This window comes from Microtus pennsylvanicus, chromosome 3 (genome assembly GCF_037038515.1).
Source record: "Microtus pennsylvanicus isolate mMicPen1 chromosome 3, mMicPen1.hap1, whole genome shotgun sequence".
In the NCBI taxonomy this organism is placed as follows: Eukaryota; Metazoa; Chordata; class Mammalia; order Rodentia; family Cricetidae; genus Microtus; species Microtus pennsylvanicus.
This window is the reverse complement of record NC_134581.1, coordinates 124,125,424-124,142,099: the sequence shown is the minus strand read 5'-3', so window position 1 is coordinate 124,142,099 and position 16,676 is coordinate 124,125,424. Positions and strand designations below refer to the sequence as shown.

Here is a 16,676-nt window from a genome sequence, read left to right as displayed (position 1 = left end):
CGGGTACATAGGTAGCCATGGCACTAGTGTTTGCCATTGTTCTCAATGGTGCGTTTAGGGTGACATTGTTTTACAGTGCTCACTGGGTGTTTGAAATGACTCCTTGTTCGTAGAAACTAAAACGGTGGGGGGGGGGGTGGAGTCATGAAATAATAGGATATAAAATGATCTTATTAAGCTCTTTTCTTCATTTTTTTTTAGTTTAATTATTTCAGAACATGAGAACCCCTGAACATGCGACCTAAGACATTTTAAAAGTGATGAGGGTACCAGTTACCGAGAGGCCCTCCTGAGGCCACTTTCAGGAAGCAGGATTAAAGGCCCCTTTGTGTTTAGTTTCTTGCTATCTTAGTCATATTTGAGTAACTGATAAAGTCAATTTTTCCTTGAAAAGTTAACTTTTTAAAAACTTCTGTGGGGTAGATTGTAATCCTTTCATATCGTGCCTACTAAAAGCTTGATAAGTCACCGGGAGTGAACACAGCCCTTGCACACTTCGGTATTAAGTTCCCCTGACTCGAAAGTCATGCTAGTCCCCCCCCCCCCCAACCCCGCAAACACCTTTATTTTTCTGGATCCTCCATAAAGAGCCCTGTGTCCCCTGCCGTGACTCAACTTCCTTTCACATCGGCACCGCACTGGCACCACTGGCTTTTCTCTTCCCAGAACAGCTCTTTGCCAAGAGAATGACTCAGAGCTCAGGTCCCCTAGCAAAGTCAGGTGGGGCTCCCCTTGGGCCCTCTCAGCTGACCTTGAGCAAGGTCTCCTCAAGAACTAGGGCAGGTCAGCAACTGTAATGAGACTCTGTGCCTTTGGGCCAGCCAGAGCTGTTTAACAGGAGGGAACAGATAGGCCATTCTCTTGGAAAAGCAGTTGGGGTTTTAGATGTTTGTTCTGGAGAGGTTTCTGTAAGAGATGACGGCAGATAGTCTGTGCCTTAAAAGAAAACTCGCCTGCCCAGAACAGAAAATGTAACTCTAATTTTAAGGATTTAACATACATTTCTTGTGAAGTTTAAGGATAGTTGATTATAATTACTAAGTTATTAATTAAGATATTTGGCACATTTAAAATGCCCTTTAAATCAAGTAAAAGACTAATTTTATTGCCTTGTATGCGTAGTTGTTAGTCATTCAGGGGCTGTCTCCATAGAGACAGATTGTGATCACTGTCATGATCAGTGTAGTCACTAGATCCTTCGCAGGAGTCTACAGCAAGGAAGGCCAGGCTACATTTGAGCACTGTGCTGGAGGTGACTCATACCACATCTGTCCATCACACAGGCCCTGAAAAGAAAGTCCTAGGAGGGGTATGGTGGCGCACACCTGTAATCCCAGCACGTCAGAGGCAGAGGCAGGTGGATCTCTGAGTTTGAGGCCAGCCTGGTCTACAGAGCTAGTTCTAGGACAGCCAGTACTGTTATACAAAGAATCAAAACAAAACAACAACAACAAAAAAAAAATTAAGAAGAAGAAAGCCGAAGAATATTAGTGTGTAGATGAGGGAGGTAGGGCTATGTTCACTACCTTCTCGACAATATAGTAAAATACCTGGAGTAATTAATATACAGAGAAAAGGTTTACTTTGGCTCACAGTTTGGCGGTTCTGGTCTGTGATTGGCAGACCCATTATTTTAGGTGAGAGCACATTTGGTAATGAAGAGGAGCACATGACACAGCAGTATGGGCCCCTTATGACTAAGAAGCACAAGAGGAAGAAGAGGGTGGCTTCCTGCAGTCCCCTGAAAGTCACTCATCTAATGCCTTCACCGGGCAGATCACTGCCCAGTGCCGTCCCCTGGGAATCAGGCCTTTGACACGCAGGCCTATGGAGAGCATCAAACATCCAATTCATGCTGTAGCAGGGATCAAAGAGGTTAAACCTCAGACCAAAGGGCAACCTTGTGATTAAACCCAGGGCTCCAATGTCAAACCTCCGTGACCTTGACACCAGTTGATCTCTCTACAGCAAAGGAGTGATTAATTCCGCTGACAAGTTGGTTGTGGCGATTTGTGCAATGAAGAGAACAGGACGAGAAGGTTCCAGAGAAATAGGACTATTCAGTTTGCTATTAGAATGATTCCACGTGTTTATGAAAGAGAAGGAAGAGACTATAGACTTAAGAACTGGTGGGTGAGACTCTGAAGAGGGCAGGTATGGTGGCTGCAGTGGTCCAAAAGAATGCAATGCTTCTTGTTTTTTCCAAAACTCTGAGGTGTCTATTGGCGTTTCTCAGTGTGGAGTAAAAGAATGTTCTGTATACTGAGATGTGCAGAGGACCACGTGGTTGGCAAGTATCCTCCCCACTCTGGTCTTTCTCTTTCCATGACAACATAAGATGAAAATATATTAAAAATTCAGTTTTTTTTAAAAAATAAAAAAGTTGCTTTAAAAATAAACAAATCCATTCTTGAAGGTGTGACAGAAAACCTGAAAGTAGTTCTCGCTGTATTTTGTTGTCTCTGGGAAAGCCTTCCTCTGGGTCGGTGGAGGAGACTCCGCCGTTCCTATGCCTGCTCTTTATACTCTTTATACACGGTCTTGAAATGCTTAGCTCTTCCTTGCCAGCATCAGAATCACCTGGCAGGTGGGGTGTGCACGTCTGGAAGGGATTTTCTTCGTGAGGATGATTGATGTGAGACGAGCCATTGTAGCTGTCAGACCGTCCGCTAGGCAGGGGACGCAGGCAGATGTAAACTAGAGAAGGTACACTGAGCAGTGGCGTGCATTCATAGCCGTCTGCTCGAGAGTGCGGGTGCTGTATGACAAGCTATTTCCAGCCCCAGTCCCCCCACTCTGAGGCAGAATCAATCCTCTCTCCTTAACTGGCTTTTGTCAGGGTAATTTCATCAGAACAACAGTAAAAGAAGCGAAGATAGTGGCTCTGCCTCTGGAGGACATATCCAAAGCCACATTCTCATTCCATCCTTGACCAGACAGGCAACTTTTCCTTGTCAGTCAGTGGGGAAGCCCCCTCTCGAGAAGAAAGAGGTTCATTCTGATCTTCACACAATGTCCCTTCAGCCATCAGGTCCTGCTGACCCTCCTCCGAGGCAGCCTGTGCTGTGACCATCTTCCTTCCCAGAAAGCACTGTCACTGACTTAGCCCTGTGCCTGTATTCTCAGACCAGCTCAATAATCGATTGGAAATTTTTATCATCTTTTTTCTCTGTTCCTAACTTATTCAGCAGAGTTACCTATGCATTGATAAATTGAAATTACAGAGCCAGTGCTTATCTAACATCTCCAGTCTTATCCCAAGTCACTGTCTGCAATTTCTCTGTTCTCTGCATGCCTGGCTCAGGGAAGTTTAGGGTTGGCTTCGTGTGTGTGTGTGTGTGTGTGTGTGTGTGTGTGTGTGCACGCGCGCATGTGTATATGCATGCATGTGTGTGTGTGTGTAAACATGTGCCAGCACATGTACTTGTTCCTGTGTGTTATCAGAATCTACGAATACTTGACCATCCAGAAAGTCTGTAATTCATATAACGAATGTCTTTGCAACTTATCATAAAACGTGCTTATTGGGCGGCTTTCTGCTTATAGCAGCCCCTGAGACAGGCTACTTATAAAGTATGGAAAAGTCTATTTAGCTCATGGCTTTCGAAGACTAAAGGCATGGCACCTGTATCACATTCAAGCTGTAGAACTGTCTGTAAAGGTGACGCTGAAATCAGTACTTTCTTCAAGCATCTGTGTGTTTCTTCTCAAATTCCATGATAAAATCCTCTCAAAACTTTCCATTAAAACTATAGACATTGACTCAAAAACCTGAGAGAACGCAGTGGGGCAATCGTGACTTTCTTCTCACCCTGTGGGTTTGACTAAAAGCCCTAGCATCTTTTGAATTCTCCAGCATCACAGAGTCCTATGGACGTATCAGCCTGCTGAAGTGGGTGGAAGCAGTTTGCATTTGCAGCTCACAAGTTCTTCTGGAAATGGAAACTTTATACAGTAGTGCAGAAGGAGAGTTGATGTCACTTCGTAAATGGCCATACTAGAGTGGCATCTTAATGGACCTGATACAGCAAGCGCAACTGGTGGTAGCAACATTATTTCCTCTGGAAGTCACAGAGACCCCTGACAGCAGAGAAAGCTGCAAGTATACCTGAGCCTGAGTCAGGCCCTCTGAGGAAAGTTCCACTTCAGATTTCCCTCCTGAGGACATTCGGACCTTCTCAAGGCAGCATTCTGCTCACTCAGACCTAGTCCGCTAGTCCGTGAGTTCCTAACAGGTACTGATCAAGACCCCTCTGACAGTGTAGCTCATTTTCTCTGCAGCGTTCTGGTAGCTGATAAACACATTACAAGTAACAAGCTGGTTTTTACTCTGGATCTGCACATCTGGCTCAGTAGAGAGGATTTCAGATGTTTGGGACTGCAGTAGGACTTACACAGGAAGAGGGGCTGGTGTTTCTCAGCTGCCTCTCTTTATCTCTCTGACAGCAGCAGCTTGAGTCAAATTCAGCAGCTGGGGCTCACATGCCAGCCCTGAGATGTCAGTGAAAGGGGGTCACCCAGTCCATGGGTGCAGCAAGAAAGGGAAACAGTGAGGTCAGAAATAAAAAAGAAAAACAAAAGACATCAGAAAGCTCATGTTATTTATAGATTGTTATCCAAATGTTCGTTATAGTATATCATCCAAGAATTTACCTAACTTAAGTCTGTTTTAGGTACCCTACCCACAGGAAGAAAAAAATAAAAAACTAGTAACTGTAAGATGATGGATTGGTCTATTTGGTCCTGGACAGTCACCGTCTTATAACCTCATGTTGTATACTCCAAATGCATACAACCAAATTGATTTTAAAATAAAATTTATTTGTAGGACTTGAGGTTAAACTTTGGATGAGTCAAATGCCACAGCAACCAAAGCCCAAGTGTCGGTGGCAATGTTCTCTGCAAGGCTTGGGACTGCCTGTCTAGTATTTTCAGGACTCCGGGATGGATCTCAGCACTGAAAGGAGGAGACGGTGGGCAGATCTTAGGATCCAGACTCAACTGAATTCTATACTTTTGTTTGGAGTCCAGCTCTTTTAGAGTTGAGATTTTTAGCTCCAATTGGCTATTTCCTTTGGGTACAAAGGTCTCACCATTCAGACTGGATTCTTTATGAGTTGCCTTCTAACTGCAGACTGGGAGAGGTCTATCTCAAAAGTACACACATCAAAGCTCAAATATGGCCTTCCCCACTGTTCACACCTCCTCTTGGCTTCCAGTTGCATGTAAACTCACACTTCATGTGTCCAGTGCTGGCTACACCGCTCGTTAAATGGAGATTCTTAAAACAGGCATGAGAGATACGCTTCTAGTTCAACCATTGATGGTGTATTTCTTTAATTTAAAAATGTACTTTTATTTGGGAAGAGAGAGTGGTGGCCCTTCACTTAAACAATGAGAATTTTAGAAAACTGATATGTGACTTTAATAATCATCTTACAATCCAGGAAAATGTGTAAGTTTTCCTCAGGACCAAGGGGGGCTGCACATTTGATTTTAGGAGGTTTGAGGAACTGTCCGGGCACATTTCTCTATCTATTAACTATTTGAAGACTCTTCTACCCCTCCAGTAGCCATGTCCATGATGCGGCCTGCTGCTGGGTTCTCCAGCAATGGCTTATCCCAGCTGCTGTCCCTGGGCACTGGCCACTCAAATTCAGTAGCACCCACTCCAGTGTACCTACCTCATCTGTCTATAGCATTATTTTTATAATGGGATCGCTGGCCCTTTTAAAGGGCAGCCAACAAGAGTGTCAGGCCAAAGTGTCCTGCCTCAGTTATAGCCTTTGAGAGCATTCTTATTTTTAGCAGCCTTTGGTTACTAAGCATTTGAGTAAAAGATATGATTTGAGCATGCCACTTTAAATCTGCTTCAACCAATGGGAAATTAAGATATCACTTGAAGACATTTTTACCAAATTTCCCATTGCACCTTGGAATGATACTTGTTGTGTGTGTTTGCTATGCACCTTATTAATTTAAATGCACAGTTGTGTTTTTGAGTACTCTGTGGTGATTGACACTTGCACCTAGTTGGTACCGTTATTTTTAAGACTGTTGAAACCTGGCTTTGAAGTATTGTATTAGTCAGGGTTCTCTGGAGTAACAGAACTTATACAATAAATCTCTCTCATCCAGTAGGTATTCAGTCCATGAGGCTGGATCTCTCAGCTGGTCTCCAGTATATATCAGAATCCCCCCAAAAGTGGGTCCTAGTGCCAGTGAGGGAATGGACTTGCTAGTGAGGGTGGGAAGAAGTAGGCGGGGGGGGGGGTGGAGGAGAGAAACAGAGAGAGACAAAGAGAGAGATACTCCTCCATGTCCTTTATATAGGCTTCTAGCAGTAGGTGTGACCCAGGTTAAAAGAGAATCTTCTCAGCTCAAAAGATCTGGATTAAAGGTGTTTCTTCCCACCACAAAGATCAGAATTAGAAGTGGATCTTCCCACTTCAAATGATTCAGTTGAGGAAAAATAAATCCTCAGAGGCCTCCCCAGTCATTTTTCAGGTTTTAGTTAATTCCAGATGTAGTCAAGTTGACAACCAAAAATAGCGATCACAAGTGTTGTTACAGTTCAGACGAATAAGTCACCTCTTCATTGGCATTTGGCCTCATAGATCAGCAGGACCACTGTGCACTTAAGAAATCCCATAGAGGATGTCACAGTTGTTAGGAACTTGTGTGGCACTCCCAGGGTGAGTGGCATACTTTACAGCTACCACCTCTGGTCTTTAGCCCCGCATTTGCCATGGTGGACTGGGGTTCCTTAAGAGAATATGTCAGGACTTGTGTGTTTCCCAGTATGGAGAAAGGGATGTTACTAGATGAATTACTCAGGTGTCAGTGGCTTACAGGGTATGTCAGGAACAATTATAGAGTTTGTTTTGCTTTGCCTCCATTGGCAGTTCCCAGGGGCTGGTCACGGTCGAGAGCTGGTAATGTGTACTTTCTCACTTAATTCTGACAATAGCCATCCGTAACTGGGTAATCAACAGGCAGAATTTAAGGTTTCAGCACACCTCATTTGGTGCCAGACCTGTCTCTCTTGTCACCTTGTCACCAAGCAGCAGAGCAATGGTTCCTGATCTCTGCAGCTTCCCAGCTCCTGGAGGTAAGCATTTTCCTCTGGTTTGGAACCCATAATTGTTCAGTAAGATTAGATTTCAGGAAGGTTTTTCTGAATCAAGAAAGTTGTTGCAGATATCCACTGCCATAGTTTGGATATGAAATACTCTGATTTAAATTTTAAGAACTCACAGACTGAAGTTGTGCTCCCCAGGCTGTGATGGGCTGGAGGCTGATGGAGCCTTTAGGAAGGAGAGCCCAGTGTAAGGGGGCTAGGCCATTAAGGGCTGTACCATTGCCATGGGACCCAGATACTTTGGTAAACTGTGTCATCGATGCTTAAAACACTGTGGGAATTGCTCATGAACTGAACCTTTGATACTGTATGCCAAGACAGGACAGAAACAAAAGCCAGTGTGCCGATCATCACTCCCACTTTAGGCATGGTTGTCATATGTTCTCAGAGAGATCGTGTTCATGTCCTCAAGGTCCATGGCAGAGCTGTCTAGCTTTCTGAAGTCCAGCTGACTGGTCTGAGACTGCCAGTACTGCAGCCACTGCTGCAATGTGCTTTGTTCGTAGGCTTGTACACTTACAGAGCCCTCTCAATAGCCTTGAGTGGCAAGGTATGGGTAATTGTCACCTCAGCCTTGCAGATGAGGCAGTGCACACACAGGGAAAGGTCTCCTCTAGAGTGGTGTGTGTCATAGGAGGAAACCCGAGATGCAAGTCCATCTTTCTCCCTGCTCATCACAGTTCCAGAACTGGACACCTGGAGCCAGGGTTACACCTGCTTCTCGATAGTACAGGTGAATGACATGCTACTGACGGTTTAAGACCCAGATGCCTGGAGTGGAGTCTTAGGGGATTCCAGGAAAGAATTCAGGATTCTCCAGCTCTGCATCAATCTGTCTTACATGCTGCCTTTCCATGTCATTTATGCTCTAGAGCAGTAATTCTCAGCCTTCCCAGTGCTGAGACCTTTATAATATAGTTCCTCGCATGGTGGTGACCCCAACCCTAAAATGATTTCATTGCTACTTCATAACCTTAACTTTCTTACCATTACTAATTGTAATATAAGTATTGGATATGCAGGAGATCTGATATGTGAGCCCCAAAGGGGTTGGGATTCACAGGATGAGAGCTGCTGTTCTAGAGAAGCCTTATACAGAAAACAAAACAGAAAAACCACAGCATCATCAACAACAAAACCACTTTGAAGTCACTGAGCACTAAGTCATTACGTCCTAAGCGCTCGAGGGGCCAACAAAAAGGAAAAAAATTAGTGAAACTAATGCAGGCATGAGACAATTGTCATTATGATCTGGTTTATAAAATTAATTTGCAGTTTCCCAAAAATTATAATAATTGACTAAGGTCAAAAAACTTGTCGAGAGGTAACATTTCCTAACGTCTAGTACTCAGTCCCCAGTACCTTGGGTGGCTTAGAGGGATGTCAAATAAATGCTGATAAAACAGAATTAAAGGAAGTTTTATATATTTTAAATAATGCACAGGTTATATCAAAATTTACCCCATTCTAATATCCTCAGATTATAAATAAATTTAAGGAATGATCATAGTTTAGTTAATCCATTAAATATCACTTTATTGTGTGTATGTGTGCACCCAGTCTATATAAAACATCTTGTTTCTACCCAGCACTCCTCAACTGTCAACATTATTTGATGAATTTGATAAACTGCCCATTCTGAATGGTGTTTTAAGTCATATACCTAGCTTATAATCCAATAAAATAATATTTCTAGACGAGATAGTTCATCTTTCATAGTAAAATTCTGAACTGTGAATTCCATTTTCTTACTATAAAAGGTTATCTATGTTCCCTTCATTTCTGGGAGAGGTATGAATTCAGAGATTGTATATGTTTCTTGTTGCAGGATGCTGTCAGTATGGATGCTTAGTGTGATAAACCCTCTGATAGTTCTCTCACTTCCAAACTTTAAGAAGGTTTATGATTGCTGGCTGAGAGTGTGCCCTGGAAACTGTGTGCAACTGTACATCATCTTGAAGAATGCCTTCATGCTTGGTGGCAGTAAGGGGAAGGAGCATCAGGGTGAAGCTGAAGCAGTATTTTGTTCTAAAATTATTGAGGTCAGTTTTCTTCTAACCCTGGCCTTTGGGTTAGAGGGCTTGCAAGGACTGTGCTCATCAGCTGCCTTGTAACCAAGATCCCTTGTAAATCTGCAGGGTTTTGCTGTTACAGCAGTTTTATACTCTCGTGTGCATAAATACTTCCTCTGACAGCAGGAGAAACCAGTGTCATGCATATTCCACTGACAGCAGTAAAAACTCTCGGCGTGGCTCTGAAGTTTTAGGATGACAATCAAATGATCCCACAAAGGACAGGAGAAGAGGAAATAAAAACCTTTATAGCTGAGTGGTTTTATCTCACATCTACTGTGGGGTCTGAATCTTGCCCGTCACAGGCACCTCCTTGCATCATCCTCTGGAGCCGGTGGATGTTAGTATAGGGTCATAAAGTATTTGGTCACTTGAAGGTTGGCTGTGTGTAGGCTTTTATTACCACAGTACTGAGGAAGTAGGGGTGCTTCCTAAACTCGTCATTTGCATTGGGGATCTAAAGGTAGATGGCTGACATTTTTATCTGATGACTGATTTCCGTTGTGCTTCTGAAATAGTGTCTTCATGTCGCACTAACTCAGTCTTATGACTAGATTTACTTATGAGGGCTTGGGTGCACTTCCCTCTCAGTGGAATCTGAACTCACAGGCATGGCCTTCTGCTAAATAATGAAAGGCATTTCTTTCCTTTTTCACTCTTTCCTATTAGATATTATGATTTTGCTTTAGAATTCAGTTTCCTGTAATAAACAGACCACAAACAAAAAGAAGACTCAAATTAATAACAACTTAAAACAATACTTGCATAGACTAGGTATGGCCCCCGTAGACTCATGTATGTGAATTATTGGCCTATAGGGACTGGCACTTTGAGAGATATTGTTGGAGTGGGTGCGGGCTTATTGGAGGAAGTGTGTCACTGTAGGTGTGGGCTTTGAGGTCTCATATATGCTCAAGTCACACCCAGTGTGACAGTTCACTTCCTGTGCCTGCCTATCAAGATGTAGTACTCTCAGCTACCTCTTCAGCATCCTGTCTGCCTCCATCCTACCTTGCCTCCTGCCATGGTGATAATCCACCCAGTTAAATCTTTTTCTTTATAAGATATGTGGTGGTCATGGTGTCTCTTCACAGCAATAGTAACCCTAACTAAGACAGAAGTTGGTATTGAGACTTGGGTATTGTGATAGGGCTGACCATGTTTTTGTTTGGAGGAATTTGGACTTTGGTGCTTTGGGTAAGGAAAACAGCTTTAATCACTGCTTCATGGGCCATGCCAGTAGGAGCATGGAAGACAGTGTTGCCCAGGGTGATTTGAACTGCAGGGGCCTGGCTCAAGAGGTTTCAGAGAAGAAGAATTTTACTATGTTGCCTAGAGATCATTTTTGTGATATTTTGATGAAGAATGTGGCAAATTTTTGTCCTTGTCCAAAGAGTCTGCCTGAGACTAAAGGGAAGAGATTTGATTAATTTCATTGGCAAAGGAAATCTCCAAGTAGACTTGTATGCATTCTGGTATGAGGTTATTAGTGGTAACTCTAGTGAAGATTTATAATGAAAAGGAGCAAGCTGAGGAAGGAAAAATAGGAAATGTACAATTTGAGGAGAAAGGAGCACCAGGAAATAGAATGGAGCTAAATCCTGTGTTTAAGGAGATAAACAGATTAAGAAATGGATTAAAGGAGTGGTGACCTTAGGGCAAGAGCCTACTCAGCTAAATCTCCAATCTGTGAAAAGGAATTAAAGGAAAGTTTGGAGCGGGGTATGGTGGTGCCTACCTTTAATCCCAGAACTCAGAAGGTAGAGACAGGTGGATCCCTGAGTTTGAGGCCAGCCTAGGGAAGGAAATTATTGAAATCAGAAAGTATAGTTGAGCAAGGATGCCATGTACCAGCCCCAACAAGCAGCAGAACTTGGCAGCTTTAACCGTATGATTCTTTGCTTTAAAGACAATGATAGAAGAAAGGGTTATAGAATCTCCCTCTACAACTAAGGAAAGCCACTAAGGCCAGACGTGCAGCTGGGGCATCCCTGTGCAGAGGCCCAAAGAGGCTATTGCATGAAGCTGTGAAGATGAAGCCTAGATTTCCTTGGAGACCCCAAGATGTTGGAGATGCCAGAGCTGTGGGATACCTGCTGAGGAGAGCTGCTAACAGGGAGTAGAACCAGTCCAAAAGAAAGAAGTGTGTTGCAGTCAACAAAGCTGAAAGGAGCTGGAGATCTGGAGAACATTTTGACATCAGACATAAAGATGCAGAATTTGGAGTTTGCCCACCTGGTTTTCAGTCTTGTTTTGGTCCAGCATTTCCTCATTATCATCAGCTTCCTCTCCTTTGGAATGGCAATGTATGTCCTGTGCCATCATATGTTGGAAGTATGTGATCTGTGTTTTGATTTTGATTTTATAGGGGATTACAGTTAAAGGATTCTGTGACTCTCTGAAGTGAGTTTGAACTTTATACTTTTAAAGATTGTTGAGACTGTGATAGACTATGGGTACTTTTGAAGTTAGATTCAATGAATTTTGCATTATGTTATGACAACAGACATTTGGGGGCCAGGGGATGGCCTGTGGTAGTTCAAATAGGTATAGTCTCCATAGCCTCATTTGTTTGGGTGCTTGTCCCATAGGGGGTGGCACTAGTAGGGTGTGTGACCTTGTCGGGGGAAGTGTGCCACTGTGGAGGTGGGTTTTGGGGTCTCATACATGCTCAGGCTACACCCAGTGCTACAGTTCACTTCCTTTTGACTGTGGTTCAAGATGTAGAACTCGCAGCTCTCCAGGTACCCAGTACCCTGTCTGCCTCCACCCTGCCTTGCTTCCCATTATAGTGATAATAAACCAAACCTCTGAAACAGTAAGCCAGTCAGTCCCAATTAAATGTTTTTGTCAACAAAACATGCAGTAATCATGGTGTCATTTCACAACAAGAGAAACCTTAACTAATCCGAATGACCCTGGTCTCTCTGTGTCTTCTTTTCAATCTCCAGGCCCTTGCCCGACTCGCGTTCGGTACAGAGGCGCGCGAACTGTACCGAGGGTGTAACACCAAATCGGGTGTTACAATTGGAGGCACCGCTGGGATTCGAACCCAGGATCTCCTGTTTCCAATTGTAACACCCGATTTGGTGTTACACCCTCGGTACAGTTTGCGCGCCTCTGTACCGAACGCGAGTCGGGCAAGGGCCTGGAGATTGAAAAGAAGACACAGAGAGACCAGGGTCATTCGAAAAGAGATCAGCCGAATGCCACTTTATTCAGCGTTGGGGGAGTTTTTATCTACCTGACTGCAGCACAAGGATCTCAGCCCAGGCAGGTGGGAAATTACCATATTATCAATGGAGTGAATGCCCTGCAGCTAACCACCAGGCAGGGCAGGCGTAGCACAGAAACACACAGGAAGCTTAGTAGTTGATCATAAACTGTCCTCATGAATGCACCACAGGAATAAGAGAGACCAGGGCCCTACAAACTAAGACAACATTCTTTGGGGGAAAACTAAATATTATGCATAGCCTATACATAGGCTTTGAGAAATATTATAGAGATTGAATTATTTATTATAATAGTTTAAATAATTCTTTTTACTCTAGACCATAGGTAACTTTTAAAGGAAAGTATTTCCAAGACCAGGATACATCTCAGTGCTAGAGTTGGCCCAACATCTACAAAGTGCTTGGATTGATTCTCCACAGGGAAAAATAGAGGCAAAGAGATGGAGACCTGGTGTTTGCCATTCTGATCCTGCTTAGAAAAGTTTGCCTTTTATGCGTGTGGGATGTGGTTTCCATCCCTCTTGTGTGTCAACAAAGTGGGGTAGCACACCTCCAGGTGGCTAGCTTGATTCTAAACAAAGCTCAAGGTGTATATGCTATTTAAAACACTCCTCAGTGATCTCATTTCATCATTTGTAAAGATAGATGTGAGTCATCCCCCCATGCAGTACACACACACACACATACACACACACACACAAGCACACACAGCCTAGAATGGGATACTGTCCAAACTTTAATATTAATAATACTGATTAATAGCATCAGTAATTATGATGTGTAACCTTGCCCTTCGTAAAATATTACCAAAATGTTCTTATTAATCCTCACTGTGGTCCCACTGGACAGATCAGAAAGGTAGGCTGGGTTCATCCCTGTGGTGTTGTCTTCTCCTAAGACGGGTTGGCTTTGTAGGCCGACCTCCCCTCTGAGTGAGACCACGTGCTAATCCTGCTCATTGTCTTCTCATATCCTGGCCAAATGTCAGTGTTGCTCCAAAAGGTGACATGGGAGACAAGGATGCCATTGTGTGTGTCCCCAGTAGGAATGGTGTCTGAAGCACAGCAGAATTGACTAATTTCTTTGAAGAAGGATGCCCAATGAAGACTGCTGCCCACTTCAGGATGCATATGGCAGTCTCCCTCTGCTTCCAGCTGTGTATAACCCCTGCATGATGTGAATGGAGGGTGTGCATGTCACCACTAGACGTTAATCACTCATCTCTCTGCATATCAGAAGTTTCTGGGGGACCATAGCCACTCATTGCACACGTGGGGTTGCAAAGGCCCTATCTTTGCCCCAAGAGTTCCTCAGCAACAGAAGTTTGCAATCAGGTTGTCTGTAAGTCATAGCATGACTTGAAGTGAATTTTGGGCATTGCTTTAGCACCAGTGTACCCCAAAGAATGCATTGCTGGCTTCCTGATGGTCTTAGGCAGACCAGAGAATAAGGAAACATTTAAGATTAAGTAACTTTCAAATATTAATGCCAACTTCCCATCTGACATTCTTATAAGAATAGAAACCCTACCCCAAATTATTATTGGTACTGACCCTGAAAATCCAAAATTCAGCTACCTCTTTTCCCTTTGTGTGGTCTCTGGGATACAAGAAATATGTGAACAATCTCTCCACTGCAAGACAACCAGTTCCCATGGAAACAGCTCAGTACTTTATAAACCTTCTGGCTAGTTCCTGGAATATGAACTCTATACTAGTTCTAAAAAACATGAAAATTCATCCAGAATCAGACTCTGATTTTATTTCTTTCAGAAGCATCCATATAAAATTGCAAATATCAGGATGATATTAAGTGTGCTGTAACTAAGGCAGACCTGCTATCACCAGGCGGGCTCAACTGCTCTTGCACCTGACTGAGGCTAGCATCTCACAGCACTGCTTTAGGCTTGGTGGGAGAACATCTGGAAGAATGTGATTGTATTTAGTCAAACTTTACTGTCTTTGCATTATTTTGCGCTTTGGAGACATGCTGTATTTATCATGCCTGTCTCAGTTCCAGGAAAGTATGTATAATTTCACTTTCCCCATTGGCAGTAGGTTTGGTTTGCAGTGTTCCTATTCTAGTTCATTTCTTCTTCTTCTTCTTCTTCTTCTTCTTCTTCTTCTTCTTCTTCTTCTTCTTCTTCTTCTTCTTCTTCTTCTTCTTCGTCGTCGTCGTCGTCGTCGTCGTCGTAGTCGTCGTCGTCATCATTGTCGTCATTGGTTTGGTTTGACTTAAATTTGGTTTTTTGAGACAGGATTTCTCTGTGTTGCTCTGGCTGTCCTGAAATTCTCTCTGCAGACCAGCCTGGTCTCCAACTCACAGAGATCTGCCTGTCTCAGCCTCCCAGTGCTGTATTAAAGATGTGTGCCACACTGTGTGACTCAAGCTCATTTCTGAAGTGAAAGGTGGGAGAAATATCTCAGGAGATAAACAGTGTGTGATGCAGTGGTGTAATAAATTGTGATGCACTTAAATATTTAAATGTAGTTTTAAAAATTGTACTAATGCAGATAAAAATTACTTAAATTTAGAATGAATGACAGCATTTAATGTCTTTGAAACTTAGGAAAGGAAGTTTGTTTACTCAGTCTGCTCCTTTCTTCCTTAATACATAATTCAGCTCTGATCTCTGTCCCTTCTGGGCATGTTTAGTACCACATTAATAGGCAGAGAGTTATTATTTAATATACCCATTGTTAAAATTTATTTCTTGATAGTTCTCTACTACACTGTAATTTGATTAGGATGGACTGCTGCTTCCAGCCAACAACGCAACCATGATTCTAGACGGGACAGCACCTCTTGGCTCTCAGCGCTGCTCATGCCTCTTGCTGCCTGGTTCCTTTAAGCTGCAGGCTGCACCTGGAGCCAGGAGGCAGTAACAACCCTCTCGCTGAGAATCCCAGAATGTAGGCTCCTCTGAGTCCCAGGGGAGACAGTGGAGCCATAATTGGAGCTGCAGCAGTGACCAACTGGTATTTCTGATATTTTCCAAGTCCACAGATGACATTTGAAACTTCAAATCTCCAATGTGGATGCTGTTGATTAGTCATTTTCAAGACCACTGCATGTTGTTTACCTTTTATTCAGTAGTCCTAGCATCTTCACCAACTCTGTTTAAGGATGTGTTTACAAGAAAGCAGAATGAAGATGCAAAAAGGCCCAGATGGCAAATAAACCCGCCACTGTGCTGATGTAGCTCAACCACACACCCTGCACCAGGTGAGGAAACAGCAGGTGCAGTTGTCAGAACATGGAAAATTTAACCTAAAATTAGGCTTGAGAGCACAAACATTGGGAGATAACAAGGTTGTCTACGAACTTCAAATAAAAAAATGATCTACACACTGGATTGATATGGAATTTGAGTGCACTGCTGGAGGAGTTACTCATTTTTCTATAAATTGATTTTCAAAAATGTTACATGTTCCTCATGTATGGCTGTTGCTTCAGATTATATCCCAATTAACTGATTAAAAATATGCCTTTAAACCTGGCAAATAACTATATACTCAATGATAAGATTCCTTACTGTGGGAAGAAATGCACTGCCAATTACATTAATAATTTAATGCCTATTATTGAATGCCCTGGCTTTCATGTGAGTTAGTGGTGTGGCTCACGACATGCAACCAGTAGCTGCGCCTGTCCCCTCCATCACCTTCTCCTCTTCCTTTCTTTGCCCACTGGCACAGTCTGCTGGCATCCCCTTTCTGTTGACTTTCGGTGCTAGCGTCCCCTTTCTGTTGACTTCCGGTGCTAGTGTCCCCATGCTCTCAGCGTCTGTCTTTCCTTTCCAGGGACTGCACATCTCCACCTCCGTATAACACAGAAAGCCACAGCTATGGTAGGTGTGCGAGAAACCAGGGTGGACATGTAGCCATGACTCAGGCGAGGAACTTGGAAACCTTGAGAAAGGCTCACAACCTGAAACAGAATCAGATTTGTACCATTGAAGAGATTCGTGTGTCACCATCTGCGCTGTAGGACACAGTGTGATACTTACTATTTAAAAACCATTGAATTAAAAACAGTTTTGCGTAGCATGGAGAAATTCTTGTTTCAGTTAAGGAAATATCGGATTCTCATGATCAGTGTGCCTTAGGATGAACAGAGAAACTTCAGTAGTTTGTTCAATAAATGGAGTGCTTGTGGGAGTGGTATCTATTTCTTTAGTAGACACCCTGGACCTCTGCTAAACCAATCAACTTTGACAGCGAATCC

General features: G+C 43.3%; 1 protein-coding gene across 4 annotated transcripts in view; it reads left to right on the top strand.

Moving 5' to 3' along the window:
- The window catches only part of Fam110b (family with sequence similarity 110 member B), a 120,100-nt gene that overhangs the window by 61,656 nt on the left and 41,768 nt on the right, over positions 1–16,676 (top strand). The gene's annotated exons all lie outside the window — the stretch shown is intronic.